Source organism: Ixodes scapularis, unplaced genomic scaffold (assembly GCF_016920785.2).
Source record: "Ixodes scapularis isolate PalLabHiFi unplaced genomic scaffold, ASM1692078v2 PGA_scaffold8__174_contigs__length_109621045, whole genome shotgun sequence".
Classification (NCBI taxonomy): Eukaryota; Metazoa; Arthropoda; class Arachnida; order Ixodida; family Ixodidae; genus Ixodes; species Ixodes scapularis.
The window spans coordinates 90000850-90019047 of NW_024609883.1; positions in this window are offsets into that span (position 1 = coordinate 90000850).

Here is an 18198-nt window from a genome sequence, read left to right on the forward strand (position 1 = left end):
TCGGCGAAAAGCTTTGTCTTGCGGTTTGGCCGTTTCGCGGTATGGCAGCGCAAAGTAGCTCCCATTCTGAACTGATCTTTACCCCGCGTTCGCTGTCGTTTGTGACCAATGAAGTGTCGTGCCGAATTAGTGTTTAATCGCGCAGCAAATGCAATGAGAGTCGCTCTTGCTGCCCGCTGCATACAGCCTATCCAGAACGCGCTTTAGTGGCGCCCTCTCGCGCCGTCAGCACGGAGTGCGGCAGCCGTGAGCGCTCGATGAGCTCACTACTTCTCCTCTAGTTCACGGGCACTCTCAAGCAACCAAGGACGTCATGAGGGAGGTTATTTTTTGCTTGTTTTTGTAATTTTAATTTGCCTATACCTTTTAAAATAAAGGGAATTTCGAGAAAAGTTTCACTTAGTTACTACGTTCAGTGCGCTCAGGTTCGGTGCAAATTAAAAATTAGTAAAAAAATCATTGCAGGGCCCCTTTAAGGCAAAAAAGATCGCAACAACGAAAAAGGGGAAAGCAAAAGAAAGAGGTAATAGCATATATTTTATCGACCGACACACTGTTTAATCGCGTCGAGAAGTTTATGATATCGCCGCCTGGTCGAATTATTTTCACAACCCAGAGTAAGGATACACTTAAAGTTCCTCTGCTGGTGCAAGCACGTGCAATGCGAAGCTTCTACGCAGTACAAAAAATTAAAACATAACCGCGTGGGTATAACACGTGAGTGAGGAGGAAAAACAGTAGCGCCGCTCGCGAGCTTCTGGTCACCGCTAATAAACAAGCCTGCGTTTGCCCACACCCGGTGCGCTGCCGTCGTCACTGCGCATGCGCAGTGCCGACAGCAGCGTCACCGTGGTGGAGTGACGTCAGAGAGTTGAATTGGTCTTTACAGTCACTGACAGCTCAAGAAATGCACACAGGGTGTGGCGACTGATAAACATCTCATTATCGCTCCACGCAGCCAATCAGATTGCAGCATTTGGCGATGAGAACGACAAACAACCAATCACGAAGCACAAGAAGTGTTAACACAATAAGCCCCACCCCTGGGCTTCTTAAATACGGGTACTCGAGTGTATCCTGAACTCGGGGTTTTAAGGCGATAAAAGCTCAATCTGCGGGCTCTACAAAGATCCTAAAAAAAGAAGAAAAAAAACTGAAATTACGTTAATATGGGCGGCCGATTTTTCTATTAAAAATGTAATGAACTGAGATCCTGAAACGCCCCCTTTTTTTCAGCACCTTGAAGCAAAGACACAACGGGTCGCCGTCGGACGGCGTTTCTGAAACAATAACTGTGGCATCGCGTCTTCTACACCCCAAAAATGTGACTTCTTCGTGTTTTGTCCAAATATAACGCACAAGAGCCTGAGAAGAGAAATAATAGTAACTTCGCAATATCCATGCAATGAACTATTTTGGCCAGCCAAATTTTTTGGAGGTCATAGATACACAAAAAAGCCCCCCCCCCCCCCCCCCCATCCCCCCCCCCCCCCCTTCCCCCTACCTTGCTTTCAAGAGAAAACAGTGCCCTGCGCTTCTCCTGGTGTGAATTCACTGGGATGGCTTGCCATCCAGACCTGGTCATTTTCATTGCCTGAAAGCCCAACAAACAATATGCCAACAAAAACAAACTTCAAGAAAGAAAAGCGCTCTTTTAAGCGGCCAGTGACGGTAGTAGCTTGCCTTCCTTCTTTGGCTTTCTTTGAGACAGCGCAGTGAATTGTGAGTTTTGGTTTTAGTACACACGATGCGCGGGAACGTGACGCCCCAAAACATGGCAGCGGCCAGTGTTGCTCGGTGGGTTTTATGGAAAGAGCCTATATTCAGACTAACAAAACAAAAACAGACGAAAAACAAAGCTCATGTTAGGAATAGAAAGGAGTCGGTAGTTAAAAGGTTGGGGATTTATAGGTGCTAGCAAGCTAAATGTCACAAACAAATAATAAAAAGATAAACTACCGCTACTGCATCGGGTAACCGTGGCATTGCACCCGGAAGTTCACAGTAAGATGGCGTCGAAGCTCGGCTTTAAAGTAAGCGGCAATAAAAACGCACTTTACAGTGTTTTGGCGGAGTGCTAGAAGCCCGGAATGTCCGTCTAATGGAAACAGAGGAGGCTCTCTGTCTACGTTAAGCGGCGGAAAAGACCCCGAGCGAGATGTCGGCGTTTTTTGTTGTTTTTTTACTCTTCCCCATTCTACCGCGATTAGGCGTCCCAAGGGGAGAGATCGCGTTACAAACTCGACAAATCATTCCGTTATACGAACGACGGCCGTACTTTTTATGTGCCGCCCTAAACTTGGTCACAGACTCGCAAAAAAGATTGCGGGTATACACGCGGATGTATCTTCGGACAGTCAACCGGTTCTTGTTTTTTTATTTTATTTAAAGGGATTGAATTATGATGGGCCACCCATGCACTCCCCCTCACCCTCCACCTTTCGGCCGTTTAGCGATAACTCCGTTCGGTCGTGTTCTAAAGAGAACGGTCACGGGCAGCAACGAGTGCGTGGAAATAATGCTTCGAGTATAATACCCTCTCATCCCAAACAGCAGCACGCCAAGAAGAATAAACGACTCGATATGCTCCACTCGGTTTCGCACCTTAAGGTGGACCGCAGCGGACACTACGAGCCCAGGCAGTTTAGCGATCGCAGAATATCACGTTCTCGCGCGTCGCCGTCGCGCTACCTCCCGACAGTCACGTGACTTTGACGCGGCATTGGATACGCGGGGATGGCTCGTAGCTTCCGCAGCGGTGCATCGTATAAGGTGAAACGGGTTGTGCCTCTACCCGCAAGAATTGAAACAATAACAAAGGTGCCAAGACAAGGGCCGAGAAAAGAAAGAAGAAGTAGAAAAAGAGGAATAAGAGATACATACACAGTAACGAAAGACAGCAGCCCGTCTGTTGGACCCAATCGTAACGGTGATCACGTGATCGCGGATGTTATGTAATGGCTTCTCGGTCATTCTTCGCTTCTTGAAAGAGGTACGCGCGCGTATACAACCGTCCGCCATTTGTACGCACCCAAACTCGGATGGCATGATTTTTGTATCGTGTGTGTCTAGGCGCGCGTGCCTCAAAAAAAGAATATAGTGATTTTTTTTTTCCTTTTTACGCTAAAGCGTTGTCAAGTGGTGGCACCAGGCAATATGAACGAACAACGAAATTCTATAACAAGCTAATGAAATGGAACGGTAAAAATTAACCTTTCATCGAACACCGTAGCCTCTCCAAAAATCGCAGGACGACATATCACGTGTGTATTGTTCGGGGATCCCACATTGGGCGCCAATTTGCGTGCGATATCACTAGCAACAACATCCCACTGTCCCACATAGGCTCCTCGTGATTGCACCTTCCCTATGGTGTATTTTTCTAAAACGAACGTCTACCTTTTTATCGAGCGCGATGAGTCTAAGCAAAAAATTTCGAAGGAGTGAAAACATTATTAGGTTTCTACTGACGATGTTCAGTTGTTCTAACGATGGCAACTAGATCGCGCCACAGTGCCGACGTACAAAGATGTCTAGTCGGGCGGTGCCCGTCCATTTGTCCGCGTTTAATCCCTTTTAATTACGGGGTCATGATTGAATTTGACTGGCATTTAAGAAATCTCGAACGCTCGAGACAGGATTGCCAGCAAAACGATATCGACGAAACGAGCATTTGTTCGTGCATTTAAAGAACAAATATGTTGAGAATCTGCTCTTGCGAAGGTCGTCTAAAGCACTTCAACGATTTGAAGCTTAGATTGACATAGGCCAAAAGGGTGGCCATGACCGGTGTGCATTCATAAGATTATAATAATAACAATAATAATATATATGCTCAGGAGTGCCACGGTACCGCAATAACAGCCCGTACCATGGAGGCCCGCGGTGCCGCGTGATGTTGATTATGTGATGATATAACATACCAGATGAAGCGCCGAAAGTTATGTAAACGAAATGGGTTTCCAACCAAACTTTCCACGCGGCGGGCATCACCAGAACGAGATTCCGACGAAACCGTGCAGTGCGCGGCACCGCTAGCGCGAACACAACATCGGTGCACTGTCCCATTTTCGCTCCGTCCAGGAATTTACGAACACCACATTATTCTGTCTGGGCTTGTCCCCCGGATTGACAGCGTTGCATTACGCTACTAATTTTAACTACAATTTTTTTTAGAAACGATAAATTAAGAAAAGAAAACGACGGTTGGATTGATTGTTTCTGGTAGCTGTGTTGCGCTTTGTATGGGTGGGAGTGAATTAACTGCCAGTGAAATAACGGGACGAAACGGATATCGATCAAGCGTATGCAGCAGGACACGGGTGCAAGCAGACCAGTGTTCACAAATTCCGTGTCGACTAAACGACTCTTGACGACCCGTCGTTTCCGACTCCGCGATCAGGCTATCGCACTCTCGGGCATTCTTAGAGCCTCCCAATCAGGAACTGGCAGTCTGGCAGCCGAGAGGGCGATCCGAGAATTTTGGATCGGTCAAGTTCCCCGAAAGGCGGGCGGCGAACGTTACATAGCCTCAAGGTCAGTCGGTGGCTCGTTCGAAATTGCGCTATGATTGTACCTGCTATCCGGATCCGGTTCTGTTTACCTTGTTTGCTCTTTTTGTTGTACTTTTTTTTTTTTTGGTTAGTGAGGCACGCGATGAACGAAGATATCATCGCGGCCTTCTTCAAACAGAAGTCGTCCTCTTTTGAAGCCTTAAATAGCGCGCTAACCACTCGCAGACATCTTTTAAAGGTCTCCCCGCCGCGTACCACGTCCCCGGGAACGGGTAATTTTACCCGGAAAAAGAATCCCCGCCAAAAGAATCCCCGCCAAAAAGAGAAGCGCGTCCCTGGAAACGAAACAAGAAAGGCTTGGCGGCGGCGGGTGGTCGTAAAAAAGCGCGGGAGTTGGCGGCGGCAGCGGCGGCGTCTCGGGGGCTGCGGCGTTGTTGTTATGGCAACCGACGCGCGCTTGGCGCTGCCTGGCGCCTTCGACTCTGCGTAGTCGTTGGAGTCGCAGACTTCCAGACGACGATGACCGCTCTCTTCCCTCCCCACGAGAGCAAAGGCAGCGGCGCATGACGTTACGGTGACGTCACGTCGCACGTCGTGACGTCACGCTTTTTTTCTTTTTTTTTCTTCTTTACACTCGAGCGGTTTTTTTCGGGTTGTCTGTCGTCGTCTGCTCGGGGTAGTCGGAAGAAGCGGCGTCGTCTGCTCTTCGTGCCGTCTGCAAGGTCTTGTTTCGGAAGCCGGCTTCTTTATATTTTTTTTTTCTTCAGGAATTTGAGCGAACGCATTTGGCTTCCCCTACTTTGGTTTTGTATGTCTTTTCTTTTTTTCGTTTTCCAGACGTGATCTATTGTGTGTTCTACAGCATGGCACCTATCCTCGCAATCGAAAAGTCACGACACTGGTATTTTAATTTCAGGGACAAGCCCCGTACTTCATCGCACGTCCTTTGTTTGAGCAAACCGGTGGTTAAAGTCACCGAAGTGTCCGCACCGCCGGAGCCGACAGGTCAATGCTCGTTTTTTGTCTCATGTAAAATTTGCTCGTCAAGACGTGCATTACCGAAAATAAAAAATAAAAAAATAAAGTTTTAATTTCAACAAAACTGAGTAAAAAAAAGGTCGTCGCGATTTTTTTTTTTTTTTTTAGTCTTTAGAGAAACCGTGGACTGGACTGATGGGACTTCTTCTACGTCAATCACAAAACTTAATTTAGCAACACAAAGTCCATCGATATCTATAGCAGCTTGCAGCTTGAAGCAACGCAGGACGTGGCGAGTCCTGATGAACATCTCATTATCACTCTGCAGCCAATGAGAGTGCGGCATTAACCGACAAGAACACCGAAACAACCAATCACGAAGCAGGCAGTGGCAACGGTGTAAGCCACGCCCGTGCGATTCGCAGAGCTGTCTGGGACCTCAGTGTGTGTCTATCATATCAGTGGATGGATGGATGGAGGCTGAACCCTTTGAATTGGGTGGCGGCTTGCGCCACCTTGCCAATGTTTTAGAGCGCAGCTCTTAGGGGCCCGTTCCCGGCTTGAGCGGCGTCGGCGTAACCAAGGTCACCCCAAGGTCACGTGACCCCCCAAGGTCACCCCAAGGTCACGTGACCCCGCCCCCCCCGAGGTCACGTGACCTCCCCGATGACGTCACCGGCATCCGCATCGTCATCATCATCATCACTGATGTCACCAGTGACGTCACTGATGACGTCACCGGCATCCGCATCGTCATCATCACGGATGACGTCATCAGTGACGTCACTGACATCCGCATCGTTATCGTCATCATCGCTGATGACGTCACTGATGACGTCATCGGAATCCGCATCGTCATCGTCACTGATGACGTCATCAGTGACGTCACTGATGACATCATCGGCATCGTCACGTGACCCCCCAGGTCACTTGACCCCCCCCAGTACCCTTCCCTCCTCCTGGCATCATCGGCATCGTCACGTGACCCACCAAGGTCACGTGACCCCCCAAGGTCACGTGACCCCCCCAGGTCACTTGACCCCCCCAGTACCCTTCCCTCCTCCTCCTCAAGAGCTGCGCTCTAATTCGGTGTTACAGGGAGTTGTAAACGGCTTTCACTTTTTTTGTTGTGATTTTTTTAAACATTTATTTGACATATGGTTATATATAGATAGAAAGATTTCTTAAAGGGCCCATGAAACGATTTTTGGGTTGGGATAAATCATTTTAGATTGGGATTTTACTAATAGCACATCGTTCAGTGGACCAAAAAAAAAAAGGTAGAAAGTCAAAAGCCTGACTTTCAGTGCGAAAATTTGAAAACAGCGGACTATTTCGTACCTCCTCTCCTTCGCAACCTCTCTGCCTTTTCACTGTGATACATCCGCGGTCCCAAAAGCGCGTCAACGGGTCCAAACTGACGTCACACGCAACCGGACCTCACTTATTCCCTTCACCTCTAAGCTGATATTGTGGTGGAAGCTACGCGCTTGCCGGACCAATCAGCCGCCTCCTTTTCATCACCTGACTTCATTCTCTGCAGCCACATTTGCCACGCTCACGTGGCAGGTGTGGCTGGCCCAACGAGCACGTAGCTTCAACAGCACTGTCAGCTTCGGAATGAACGGGGTGGGGAAAGCAACTTATGTCTGAATTTTGAGCGACGGGCTAATCTTCTAGGGGGAGAATGGATGTGTCCGGGATTATACTAACGAGAGTGCGAGCAATAGGGGACTCCCCCTTTTCGTCTTCTTTAACTGTTTGGTGGAATGCGCGATTTATGAGTTGAGGAGGAAAGCGAAACAGGAAAAAGTTGGAAAAGCGTTTCATGACCCCTTTAAAGTCTACGATCCGTACGACGGAGGCGCCTCTATCCAACCGGGTGCACACACCTTCCGCCCTACGGGTAAACCATGACGACGACCATAGCCGGCAGAGCACCAGGCGGCAAAAACTTGAAGCTTCAGAATGACCGTCGAAAACGTTCGCCTGGTTCTGCCAATGGGCGTCTGTGCTGCGCATCGCTAACATCGATGCCGGCTGGCACCGCACACAAAACGCCGATTTACGCCGGCGTATTCCCAAGAACAGAAACAAAAACAAATAAACAGCGAAAAGGGTACGGAAATTCCGAAATGCAACGGAGAAGGGGGGACATCCCTTTTGGGGGCTTTCCCCGTTAGGCTAAACCAAAAGAAAAAAGGGTGGAAAAAAAGTTATTTTGTTTTGATGCGAAAGTCGCTTCGCTTTTGGCATCATCGCGCACTCGTCCCGAGTTGCGGAATCACTTCCTTCTAAAATTAACACCTACACGGCGGCGACGTGCCCGACGCTAAAGGCTAATGTTCTCGAGGTTTTGGGGGGGGAAGGCAGTAGGCGCAGGGCAGATGAAAGCGCGCCCGGAATAGCTTGATATTCGTCGAGAACAACTTTCTTCCATCTAATCTCGGAGAGCCTATTCCTCCGTGCTGCCTTCCTGCACACACCCCCTTCCTCCCTCTCGCTGCCTTTCTCCCCTCGTCGTGTTCCGTATTTATGTTTGGAGGGGCGTAGGGTTTGGAGTTGTTCCCTGCCTTCTCCGGAACATGGGGTGGCCAAGAGGTGTAAGGCAAAGGGGTAGATTAGGAAAACAGGGGGAGAGGGGGGGGGTGGGGTGATGACGTTGGTTTTGTTTCTTGTACGCGTGGGGCATACTGCTGCCTTGGTCCTTTTAGCCGAAAGTGCTGCCGCCTAGCTAATTATTGTTGCCTATCCGGATACAAGTTCGGTTTCGTTATCGTCCTTATACTGGGGCCCGTTCCATAACGTGCCTGGGCGATCTATCGGTTACAAGAGGTGAGGTTAGGATTTAGCGACTTGCTTTGTTGCCAGCTGCCATCACTCACGCAGTGTTCAGTGTTTCTTTCTTTTTTTTAATTATTATTATTCGTCAACTAGAGCTGCGAACGGAGATGGAAGAAATTGTACAGTATTTTCAAGGTTCGGTGTCTAACGAAAAGATTTTTTGTTAGACACCGAGTCTTGAAAATACTGCACACGAAAAGATTTTTAGGTAGATAATTGCTACCCAATTATCACGATTATCGCGTAAAATCCTCGCACACAACAGATCCTGACAATTTGCCTACTTTATTAGCTCGCGAAGGAAGGTTGTATTATACATGGGTCATCATGGACATACTCTCTGATTCAGAAAGTTTTTGAAGTCTCGTCATAATAAACAATGTACGTAAAAAAAAGAAAACTGCATAGTTTGCATGGCGTAAGGTTTCGACTTTTGAACAATGTATAAGTCCGAGACCGGAAAATTCCGTACATACATGGAACGTTGTGCAGGTCGGAGCTCGTTCCTTGTCTATCGTTCGAACCCATATCTGCTGACATTTGTTCCAAAAAGGCGTTATGAACATTCAGTTTGTGTTTACGCACTACAGGCTGTCCCAAACTTAAACTTTACAATAGGTTGTGTGCCTGCGTGCGTGCGTGCGTGCGTCTATCTTTCTGTGTGCATGTGTATATCTGGGTGTGCGTGTGTATTTGATGATCCCCTAAAATAAGATACGCATCGGCGAACGCTCATTTTCCGCCTAAAATGTTGCGCTAGTGGGGCCCAAAAAAGAAGCTAATGCTCCAAAGCTCGCCGTTATCTCACCCAAAAGATATAAGTAGGATTTCGTGTTTTCGGAGTTTATTTATCGTGAAATTCAAAGGGTGTTTTTGGCAGCTTATTTTTCGCTGAAAATTCAGGGTTTATCGGAGGTTATTGTAAAATCTTTTCAACTTTAATTATTAAAAAAAAAAAAAATCCGGGTACCACGACCCGTTGTCCTCAAGGAACCTTGACCAGCTAAAAGGTCAGCCCCTTTTGTCAGCAGTTCGAGATTTCAAAGATATCTTAAGTTGCATCTTTTGAGGACCTGTGAGTGATATTGTGCTCTTATAAAGTTTGTTTGTACGACGCCGTATTTTTCTTTTGTGACCTTGAATATCAGAGTTGTTCGGATAAACCCGAAGGGATGAAAAATTTACCAGCGAGAGTTTTTCGGAATTTTTCCGGATTTACCCTAACACACAGAACCCTACAACTAGGGCTCCGTCTATTCGGTAAATACCGATAAACCCCGATAACTAACCCCCGAGCCCGTTTATTCGAAAAAGGGGGGGGGGGGGGGGGGGGGGGGGCTAGATATGAGCTATCTTTGAACAAGAAAAAGAAAAACACAAACATCGCGGGAAGAAAAATTGTTTTTCTTCTTTAAAACAACACCCGGTGCAATATTTCCTTCCCTTATCGGTTTTAGGGCGTTCTCCAGGGATTCGGGATCATCACATCTTTCCTCGAGTTCGGGGAATTCCACGCATGTGTCCAATTTCTTTGGCCTAATCGCCGATAGACTCCAATGTCTTGCGCACGCACAAAGTTTATAACAAAAAACACAGAAACTGCAAAAAAAAAAAAACAGATAAATTGTTAAAAAAAGATTCCCCCCCCCCCCCCCCCCCCCCCCGATATTGAAATAAAATAAACACCGAAAAACGCAGATCCCTAGTCTTTAGGTTTTTTTTTTTTTATTTTATTTGGAAAATGGGGTTCGTTTTCGGTACCCGGCGCCATTCAGCTCTAAGCAATTGAGAGCTCCCGGTCGGCCGCCGTTTTCGCATTGAAAATTTCAGAAGATAATTTATAATTTCTGAATATGATATCCGCTCGTTCGGAAACTTTGCCATCTGATTCGAACGGCCAGCGCTACATTTGAGTGGAGAACGAGCGCTCGTCAATGCGTAACTCATTTTGCGGTGAAAAAAAAAAAAAAAAAAATCCTCTAAATGGATCGGGGGGACACCCTGTAGGTTGCCTGGAAACTGTCTCTGATATTCGAGATGTCGTGTGTTCTGTTATTTTATATTCTTTTCTTTCGGGGTTTAGTTTACGCTTTTAGCAGATTTTGTACGCCGGTATTCACGCTGAATTTGTCGCATCCACCCTAGAGGCCATTGCGACCTAGCCACACTAAGACACAGGGCTAATAAACCTTGAGCTGGTTAACGCTACGCATGATTCTAACCGGAGTCGACGGACGACAAAGGGGACAAGGGACAACAAACGCACACGTTTCAACTGTCCCTTTGTCCTACGTCGTCTCTGGTTAGAATCGCGTGCACACTAGAACGACAGACAACGAGCACCGCTCATACTATGTCAAGCCTGCCTTGCCGGCCACCGTCTTTTCTCAGGAACATCTCCACCTGGCCGCAGAAGAACACGTCTGCCAACACGCGATACTGTGTCAGACTGCTCGGGCCATTGGAAAACATTTTTATCTAATATAAGTATTGGAAATTAATTTTTTTTGTCTGTCCGTCTAGCATGAGGACGTCATCACCGAGGGAGCAGTGTACCTACAGACGTTTGCAAGTCCGGCGTCTGAAAGCCACCATGTTGCTGCTGGTGTAGGAAGACCATCTGATGGTCAAGCATTGCTGAGGCCGTGGGTACGCCACAGCAATGCTTGACTATCAGACGATGTACCCTCACCGGTAGCAAGATGGCGGCGCCCAGATGCTTAAAGCCGTTTTTTTTTTTTTTTTTTTTTGCTCTTTATGAACACTTAACATGGTTGCAGGCGTGTCATGTAACGTCCGTAAAACAGGTTTGGAAGAAATTGCAGAAATTCGACGCATCCGAGCAAGGATGTAACGCTCAGCGGAACCCGTAGTCATAGCAGCGTTACGTAACGTTTTCAATATAATTAAACACACAAAACACACACACGCACAAAATAATCTTTTTTATCTCTGGAAAATACGGCACGTCGGGTTTGGCACGCGCGGATTTTCAGTTAGAAATGAGCTAATATTTTCTTCAGAAACAACTTGAGAAAACGAAGAGATAATCAGGGGGAAAAGAAAAAAGTTGTGGAATTGAGAAATGCGCGGACTAAAAATTCCGGCCGAGTTCTTTAGAAGAAAAAAGAAGAAAAAAAACTCACAGTAGCTGCGGTGCGGTCATTCAGTACGACAGAAAGAACTTATATAAGCGAATGCTCTCTTTTTTATCGTTTTCTTTTAATTTTGCTATAGAAACGCGCGTCCAAAAAGCGTACACGCGGAGCGAACGAGCGACTAGCGAAAGGACGGCGCGATTCCGCGAAGAAATTGCGATTCCCACGCCAACGGCATCCCTTCCGCCCCGGCAAATTCCGATGATGTCATCGGAGCGAAAGGTGAGCTTTCGGGCGAGACTGCCGCGAGAAGGGGAAAGGAAGACGGGTCCGCCGTCCGCAGAAGCCACCCTCGTGAACCATTTCATCCATTTATTATTTTTTTATTACTCGCTTTCCTCCTCGCTCGCCGTCGGTCTCTAACAGTGTCTACAACCCCTACAAACACGACGACCGCCATTCCTCCCACCCTCCGACGCGCGCGTGTGCGGCGTTGACTCTCACGACTCAGGTTTTTCTCACCCGAGTCACCCACGATGATTTATACGTCGCCGACTCTGATGACGTCACTTCACCTTGACCTCGCTCGGTCGGTTTATTAAGTTATTAACCCTTTCGGGCGGTTGCGAAAAGTGTTTTCACTCTCGGTGGTCGAAAATCGAGGTGCCGGGTCCAAAACAAACGTAATTACCATTTTTTTTTCTTTTTTTTTTTTTTTAGATTGAGTGTTTGCGGGGCGACCCACTTTTGCGACGATATGACGGCACGATGGTTCCGATGATTCAATAATGACGTAAGAGGTGTGAATAACTCTTATAGGTGCGACGTTGCAACGCCAGGGAGGTCACATCTCAGGATCACTTTCGGAGAACATTGGGGAGCTGTGTGTTTTGGTCTAAAATTACTCTTGCTAATATCTCTTCTTTTTTCTTTTACTGTGTGTGTTTTTGTTTTCTGTAGAGTGTGTTCTTCGGAAATCGCGTTTGATTGTGGAAAGCAGATGATTGCGTCGTGTAGTATATCAAACCCTGTTAGCGTGAAAAAAAAAAAAGAAGTGTTTGTAACATGCTTGGTGGTGACTTCATAATCCCCCCCCCCCCCCCCTTTTTCCCCTGTTATGGCCCACGTGTTTGCCAGACGGTGATTTATACAAACGTCGAAGCACTCCCCCCTAACACACACACCCAAATCTGCCCCCTCCCTTTTTTTCTTTTTTTTTTACACCACTGTTGCCGGACGTTGAAGTTGGAAATTGTGCAAATTCAATCATCTGGCTCTGCTCCGAAGTTCGTCGACTATTTATGGCTTCAAAGGTGTGCACTGAGACTCCGTACCCCGGTTTGTCCTAGTCGCTACTGCAGCGATCTATAGACCGACACGCTGTTTGCAAACAACTCCGCATTTGCCCACACCAACTGCACCAACTGGCAACACCACACCAACTGGCAACTGCGCAAGCGCAGAAACCAGATTCGCGAGAGGTGAAGCTTCTGCGCATGCGCCGTGGCGACAACAGCGCCACCGCAGGAGTGTGACGTCAAAGCGGCGTGTTGGTCTATAGGCGTCACCACTTTCGGTCAAATGTGTCTGTCGCAAACAGGTCCTGCTTTGGCATGTCACCACGTTCGGGTTTCAGCATGCGAGCAATGGTCTCAAAGAGGTATTGCCTGACTTTTATCCACTACGCCCCAAATCTGCGGTGGTGTGTTGGCCTAAGCCAGCTTGCAGGGGCCTTCTTCGGGGAGGCGATGAAAGGACTATCTACTGCCCTTCTATCGCGTTGATGAATGTTGATAAATTCAAAGTGTGTGGTTCACGTTGCGTCCCCAGCGCCCTTAGCGACACGCTGATACTGCTGTAACGACAGTTTTACCGGTATAACTGTTCGCCCTACACTTCATGCGATGCAATGCGAGGCGCTCCTAATTCCTTCAAGGGATGCTGAACCGAAATCTGGATTCCAGAAAACATGCGACAACAGCGTCATCGGGATGGTATACAAACACCAGAACGTCACTCATACAGCGATATCTCAAAAAAATGACGGTATTTAAAAAAAAAAAAAAAAAAAGGAGGCGCATTTGACAGATATGTGTACGTCTTGTCTCTAAGGCCTGGCGTCTTTTAGGTCCCGCTGCCTTGAGGTGGCGAAACGAAGAGAGGAGGAAACTAGGTATCTTGACGGTCACGCGCCTCGTCGGCCTGATGCAATCTCGACTTTTTTTTTTTCTTCTTTTTTTTTAAATTCGAGATATCGCTTTACGAGTAGTGTTGTAGGGATTGTACCGTCCCTACATCTCCTGCATTTTTTTTTTTTTTTTAATCTAAATTTTGGTTTACCATTCCTGAATGCTGAAAAACACAAGTAAACAATACAAGGAAGAAAAAACTTCTGTTCCGCTGCTTCCGCTGGGGTCTATCCTAAGATGAGAAACGGAGTATGGCCACTGCGTAGATGGCGGTAAGAAAGAGAGCCAGGAAAGAGGCGAGGGGAGGGCGGTACGTGGAGAGAAAGAGAGAGAGAGATAGTTTTCTGACCGGAACGATCCTTGAGAGAGGTCCTTCCACTGGGAGACCCCCTCAACGCCGGCGTCGTCGTCGTTCACGGTAGCGGTACTCTACAACGCTACGTCCACTCCTGAGTTGACAGCGCGGTGGAACCTACAGGCTCCTTGGGGCCAGTCGAAAAGCCTGTCACGTGATCACGCGGGAGCTGGAAGGGAGGTGTTTGATTGGTCGGGTGATTGTGTAACTTTCACCGCACTGTCAGGGGTGAATGGAGTGTGCGGCTGATCACAACGACAACCAGAACGCGCCGGAACGGCTATCGTGGAAAGCAAAGGCGGAAAAAGAAGAATATATAATTAAAAATAAAAGAGAGAAAAATATATAAACTATTTTAAACGCTGGATGTCTGCGTGGACACGGACGGCCTTCTGCGGTACCATTACGTTGGCTTTCTCCCGGTTCGTTAGTCTGCCAATTTATATTTATTTTTCTTGTGATTTTTTTAGTTGAGTTTTGTGTTTTCTATGTAATGTTTTCGTTTGACGCTGCCTCTGGGTGACGTAGACGTAACTTTGAGAAAGTGGCGTACGAAGGTTAGCGACGTCAATTTGTTGTAGCATTCGTACGTTTATTATGATTATTTTTTTTCTTGTGCCGTGTTTTCCGCTCTGTGCGACCTTGTCATGTATTTGCTCGCGCGGTGCCAGCCAAAGGTTAAAAAAAAAAAAAAAAAAGATGTCAGAAAAGCAAACGGAGGTAACGCATTTTTTTTTTCTCCTTTCTTTCCTGTTTCGCGAATCTTCGTCGTGTTTGCCGTCAAAAAGATTCGTAGATAACGTTGTGCTGTATCTTTTTGCTTTTTTTGGCGATGAAAAATAAACTTTTATACGTATATGTACACTTCTATCAAATGAAGGAAAAGAACGTGTTAGTTTAACATTCTAAAAGCTTCCTCTCGAAGGCGTGCGAGTATTTCGAACGCGCTCCACAAATGTCGAAAGATATTTCTGTAGGATTCCTCAATGGGACATCCCGTAGCGTAACCCATAAGATAACCCTTGACATTATAACTTCTAGGAAGGGGAAAAAAAAGGAAGCAGTTGACCAAATTGTTTTATATTGACATTCCGTCTAGTGTGCTGATGCAATATATATAACACAAGAAGTTCTAGCTAATCGTTTTTTATACATGAAGGCGTGGGCCGAAGTGGTATAGTATAAACGAGTTCGACACTGATACCAATATCCTTATACAAAAACGCGATGAAAAAGGCTTGAAACGTCATCTAGCTGTCCTTTTCAGTGCGCACATTCCTATACTTTATTTCAGAGGTTATGCGTATTTCGAAGAGCGAAGCATCTGAGCTCGCTGCGTTTTACTGCAGCGCTACCAGATTAGCGTCACGTCAGAATGTTTTTCTTCTTTTCTTCATCAAACGTTAAATATGTTAAATGGAGGCTTAAGAATCAGGAGTTCGACTGTCTAAAAATGGTGGCTGGTCACATTAACGCTGTAGTGATCTAACGCGGCCAGTATTTACATGAAAAAGTGTTTATGGAACAGTCATGTCTCGTTAGTATAGACCCCATAAATATGGATGGATACCCCGATATAAGGACACCATTTTTGGGAACCAACTGGGAAAATGCACGTATTTTTGTCTTCTTAATATGGACGATTTTTTGGGGCAACGGAGGTGTCCATATATTAACGACACATCACACTATTAGGGTGGCACAAACTTTTCGGGTGTTTGAGACCGCGCTTTGCGCAAAAATGCTTCTTGGCAGTGAAGTAACAGAGAAACGCCCGCGCTTATTCTTAGCGCTGTCAACGCTCAGAACGCAAGCCCTCGCGATGTCATAGCGCTGTCACAGGTGACAAATATCTCTCGCGGCGCTCACGCTGACAAGAAAAGTCTCTATCGCGTAACCTCGGTGGTCGAAGTGGAGACGGCAGTTCGGATGCAACCCGATGAAGTGCGGGGGATATTTAACCTTTTCGTTTCTTATCTATTGCTTACCTGTGGTTCCGGCTGACGACCCAGGTAAAAAAAAAAATCAATTGAGTAGAAACATATACTAATATGTTACTTTTATGGAAGAAAGAATGACATACACTCAACATATCTTTACTATTCCACAATACATATTTTTATTTACGATGCAATATGTACTCTTAATACACTTGAAAATGAATTTGTTTTATCGGCACGATGTTTCCGTCGGCCCTCCTTACCTGTGGTTCCTGCTGACGACCCTGGTCAGAAAAATCAATTGAGGAGAAATATATGTTAATATGTTACTTTTATGGAAGAAAGAATGACATACACTAAACATATTTTTGATTATTCCACAATACATATTTTATTTACGATGCAAAGTGTACTTTTAATATACTTGAAAATTAATTTCTGTTTTATCGCTACGATGTGTCCGTGGACCCTGCATGAGAACTATTTGGTAATAGTTGTACACACTGAAAATAAACTTTTTTTATGCATTTCTTATGAGTACCAAACATATACTGGCAACTAAATACTCCGTTTCGTTCTTAGTATACAACGCTGTCAAAGATAGTGGCGCGAGCACGTGGCTTCAACTATGGTTTCGATAGCGCGAAAACGCTTGCAAATAATATGCGAGATCAAACCCCATGTGCCTGCAGCTTTGACAGCAATTGCACACAAAGTATAAAACAGAGTATATATCGTGGTATTTGTGCACACCGTCTTGTACTCTTAGTATCAAATATATACGTAAAGTATGTTTGCCTGAATATTTCATACAAATACAATATTTGTATATACAAGGGTGTTTTTTTTTTTTTTTTACAGATTTGATTAAAGAAAAAAAACCTTGAAAGCTACACTTATATGGTTTGTGCGAGAGAGTTATACGGTCAGGGGTACAGTATGTGGGGGTGGCTCATTTTTGCGATGAGTCGGCGAATAAATTCAAATTCGTTAATCAACTTTTTATTTACTAAAAATAGACATATGGTTCCAATTAGAAACTTAGAAAGCGTCATCGAAAGCCACTAAATCAACTATTTTTCGAACAACTTGAAGCTTGTGGGAAACTCGAGGCGCACCAATGTTACCACTCGTCCAGCATCTGCAACGCGATGATAATTCAATCATCCGCGTTTTGCCACTGCTAGCTTCTGTTCCTGCTCCTCCTCTTCCTCCTCCTCCCTCCCTCCTCCCTCGTGACGTCAGTCGTGACGTCACTTGCGACGCTCGTGAAGGCCTCGTAAAGGTTACTGTGAAGGTCGTGACCTTCGTCGTGATCCTCGCGAGTGACTTTCGTGATGTCACTCGTGACCTTCGTGACGTCACACGGGACGTCACGTGTGACGTCATTATGGGAAACGTCCCATAATGCAACGCGCAGTTACGCCGACGGCGCCGGCGACGCCACTCAAGCCGGAAACGGGCGCCTAAAAGCTGCACTCTAAAAAAAAAAAAAAGAAAGCAGAGAGAATAGTTTATTTACTGCATTCTTATCGTAACATCGATGCAGTCGCTTTCCGTCTCAGCGCCCGGTTAGGGCTTTCGGGTTGGTCCGGGCCCGTGCAGAGCTCCAGTGCTAACTATGGTCTGACTGGCTTGGGTCTCTGGCTGGCTAGGGTCTGAATGGGAGCGGCGTCAGTCTATGGTCTGTCCACAGTCTGACTGACAATGGTCTGGCTTTACGGTCTGATTGGCTATGGTCTGGCTGGCTATGGTCTGACTGGCAATGGTTTGGCTGGCTATGCCTGACTGGGTATGGTATGGCTGACTACGATCTGACAGGCTACGGCTGGCCGTCAAAGCCAAAAAGAAATCAATCATCAGCCGTCAGCGGTCTTCCGAAACGGCATGACCGTCAGCTCTGTTTTCGGTGTTATTCCTAGTTTAGAACGAAAGGGATGTTCTCGCGAGGTTGTGCCCGTGCCGGTGTTTAACTTAGTTTTACTTAATGTTTTCACTTCCTCCGTGGGATCGCGAGCGTCTTTCGGACGCTGTTGGCCATTTCCACAGCACGGCTCACGGTTTCTACCGTAGTCGGGAGGCCCCAGATAGAGGTCGGTACACTTGCTTAAAGAGCCCCGTGTCGGAGGCGTTTTGTCTTCTACATGTCTGGTTTTGAAATCTCAATCTCGGAGGTGGTTTTGCTCTGTGTCACGTGTGACCTTGGTTTCAAATGTCTATTGTCTTATGCATCCTGCTGTCCCTGAAATGTTCATGTTGGCTTTGGGCTCCGAGCCTTTT